This window comes from Engraulis encrasicolus, chromosome 16, assembly GCF_034702125.1.
Source record: "Engraulis encrasicolus isolate BLACKSEA-1 chromosome 16, IST_EnEncr_1.0, whole genome shotgun sequence".
Classification (NCBI taxonomy): Eukaryota; Metazoa; Chordata; class Actinopteri; order Clupeiformes; family Engraulidae; genus Engraulis; species Engraulis encrasicolus.
In genome coordinates, this window is record NC_085872.1 from 46,752,384 (window position 1) to 46,755,907 (window position 3,524).

The following is a 3,524-nucleotide window of genomic DNA, read 5'->3' on the forward strand; positions in this document are numbered from 1 at the left end:
TGACCCCAGTTTGATGTTCGACCTGGCACATGACATCTGGTCCTCAGTCACAGCCCAGTAGCACAACCAACCTGGCGCCTCTGCGCAATCTGTAAAGACTTTGGGCTGATGTAGGACCAGGTGAGAGAAACGGTCTCTTCAGGCATGCAGCCTACAGACAGTATGGGGCACTTGAACAGGGCTGACGTTGTAATACACAGTACAATACCCAGGATTAGCCAGGGTTACCCTGCTCCACTAGAGCAATATAAAAGGTTTATACAGAGTAAGTACGGTATAAAACACACAAATCGGCAGTGTGCAGAGTTTTATTATTTTTCATTATCTGTAGGAGCATTCATCTGTACATTTATACATCTCACCTTTTTGGTTTGGGACCACGTTTGTCTTGTTACCGTTGTTTTTTTTCATACATAGAAAATAAATGCAACCTGTCAAATAATCTTCTGATTGTAGTCTTGTGGAATATATAAATTATGTAACCATGCATTTTCAGTCAGAGAATGAATAAAAAAAACCCACACAGTCAAGTTGTGTCCACCAATATTTACTGTCATTGAAATGTATGGACAATTTAAACAATGTATTACACATGACACTAGATACATTACTTTATACTATATTTACAGTTGTCATTACCACACAAAAACTCTGGGAAGGTGGGTAAGTGCAGCAACTGTGAAGGGCCTAGTCTGAGGTTGGAGGCGTCTGTGCTGTAAAAAGATAAACAGAATTAGAAATCACATATCTGACAGTAGCTCCAGTGACATTTTAAATGTAAGTAACCTGGGTTGTTGGGGCAGGGACACCAAAAATAACTCCTTTTATCTGGGCTCACCTGGTTGTGAGTGTCTGCGGTCAGCCATCCCTCTTAGGGTAGAAAGTCTTCTGCGCAGGACGGTGCCCTGAAGGTTGACGTTCACAGTATGCAGCCTTCATGTCCTGGAACTTTTATTGTGCAATTTTCCATATCTGAAACAAGCAATGTGTTAGACTATATTAGGGCTTCATTACATCAAATTACACAGCAGGGTTTTACAGGGTGTTGGCTACAGTCCCAGGACCAAAGTGGACTTGTGTGCCTTGCTCAAGTGCACTTCAGCTGTGGATGGAGGTGTAGGTAGGGAGAGGTAAGGATGGGATTTCAACCTGCTTCTCTCTGATCTTAGGACCACCTCTCACCATCAGGTGATGGCTGGCTGCTACCTCAAATTTCATTCATGGCCCAAGTTATGTTCTGTAATCAGCATTGTTTTTACCTTACACAAATAAATGTAAATGCATTCAGCACCATGGGGGGTTGTGAAGACCTTTGAGAATATTTGCAGAACTACATACTGAATTGAGCCATCCGCCTTTCTCTTGGTTGGTGTGTTGAGATGGTGACTGCAGTCCAGGCTTCTTGGATCGGAGGAGAAAAGCTGTAGCTTTTACTGGCATAAGTATGTGGTTGTGGAAGGACCCTGTCTGCTGTTGACCTGAGGGAAAAAAAGAGCACAAATTGCATATTAGCACAGAGCCCATGCTTAGACCATAGACAGATAAATCATCTGGCACAATCTGCATGCAACCAACAGAACCTAGAAAGAGAAAGATTAGCAGCAATACACAAAGGGGACAAGTATACAAAAAACATGCAAAGTGTTCTGATAAGGTGCATGGAGGTAGTCTGTGTTGATTCCAGCAACCTCAAAGACTGAAAAGTGTCCCAGTGTGTTGAATTGAAAACTTGGCGCGTGCGCGCACACATAGGAATAAGATAATTTAGTGCAGTGTTTCTCAACAGGGGTGCCGGGGCACCCTGGGGTGTAGGGCCCCCTCAGGGGTGCAGCGGAAACGTGGCTGATAAATAAATTATATAACATCAAACATATTTGTCAAAATTGATAAGTTAATGTTAGTCAGTGGAATCTTTGATCTGCCATTTACGCACAATAAAGTAAATATTGGTCACCCCAGCTGCAACTTTGAACGTAGGTCGTGCGACTAGGTTGTGTGTCTCCAAATGTGTTACTTTTCTAAGCTTGTGTGGTATCGGATGTGATGCTATATTACGGCTAGTTGGTTTGGGGTGCCTTGAAATTTTTCATGAATTGAAAGGGTGCCTCGCCTAAAAAAAGGTTGAGAAACACTGATTTAGTGTATCAATTACAACTACAGGATCTGTTCGCTTTTGTCAGATAGAACCATTGTTTTTCAAAGGCAGATCATTCCAAAAAGGATAGTAGTATCTGCAACTGGACGAAATTACACCCACAAACATGAATAAAATAAACTACCAGTGTGCGGTGATTCATTCTTCATTTACTTGGCAGCCTTGATATGTTGTGATACAGGAGCAAGGAACAGCTATGGAAAACACCACAACCTTGGAATGGACAAAGCAGAATATTTAAATATAACCAGGGTAAAACAAATAATGTACCGGCATCTCCATGTGATCATTCAGTGTAGCCATCACAATAAAGATCTGCCGTGTAGCCGTCATGGTCATTAGGTGGTATTTATCAAATGCAAAACTACTGTCTTCTCAAAAACGACATCAGCGAGTTAACATTACACCCACAATCATGTAAACATTTGAAAACCCAAGGCAATCTATTTTGCAATGCTGGAGCGGCGAACAGGTTGTGCTTGTGCTTGCTACTATTACCAGCGTCATACAACAGAGACGTACCAAAGCAAAACATGCAAACGATATATTTTTGTAAACCACTAGAAAGACATGTAATGGGCTTTGCTGGTCAAAGTAATGTGTGCGTAAACATGGCAGGTTACTTACTACGGGGTGAATCCGTATTCAGTTACTGAACGCGGATGGAGAAGGGGTGCTTCAGTCCTCCCAGCTGGTTTTTTTATCTGGCTCGTTCGCACAACTAGTAGCAAAACACACAAGACACACAGAGCAATTCTGAAAACATGTTTATGTGCACAGAATAAATGCCACAGGGGGGGGGGGAAACATAAAAAATAATGTGATTAAGGTAGCAGCCATGTTAAGCAATGTAGCAGCTAGATATGTTGGAGCTTGAGGTTGTCTAATCCTCTGATCCCTCTCAATGGATACTTGCTTAAAAAAAGACACCACTGTGTCATAAACCAATTCGCAAAATATTATACAGACAAATATATTACCTCACCTCTCGATTAGAAATATGGTCACCAAAGCGTATTTGAAGCCGCTGCCGTAGTCGACATCTGTGTCCAAGAGTGTCAGGCCCCATTTCCGATTTTCAGCCCGTGTTGGAGTCTGGTCTTGCGAGTCCGATGACTATAATCCAAGGGAATATGTTATCCTGACATGGTTAGTCCAGTGTTCCAAAAGCCAAAGTTCTTCCTGTAGCTCTGCAAAAGCCACCAAAGTTTCCAAGTAGCTCAGCCTGCTGCTAACTCTCGTTACCTTGCTACTAGCCGAGTGGTGATGAGCCTTGTCGCGTGTGCATGAATGATGGGGGCGGGGTTGGTCAAGTTCACGAGTCGGCGAACGCGCAGGGAGGAGGGGTGAGTGCTGGCGGTTGATGGAC

At 43.0% G+C, this 3,524-nt stretch overlaps 1 long non-coding RNA gene across 1 annotated transcript; it reads right to left on the reverse strand.

The window, feature by feature from the left end:
* Positions 1-546: 546 nt before the first annotated feature.
* LOC134466632 (uncharacterized) lies at positions 547-2,834 on the reverse strand. Its single transcript, XR_010038356.1, has 5 exons — positions 2,783-2,834; positions 2,280-2,368; positions 1,339-1,478; positions 839-972; positions 547-713 (listed from the first exon to the last, which is right to left on the reverse strand). It is a non-coding gene; the product is annotated as an uncharacterized LOC134466632 (long non-coding RNA).
* Between the last annotated feature and the right edge of the window lie 690 nt (positions 2,835-3,524).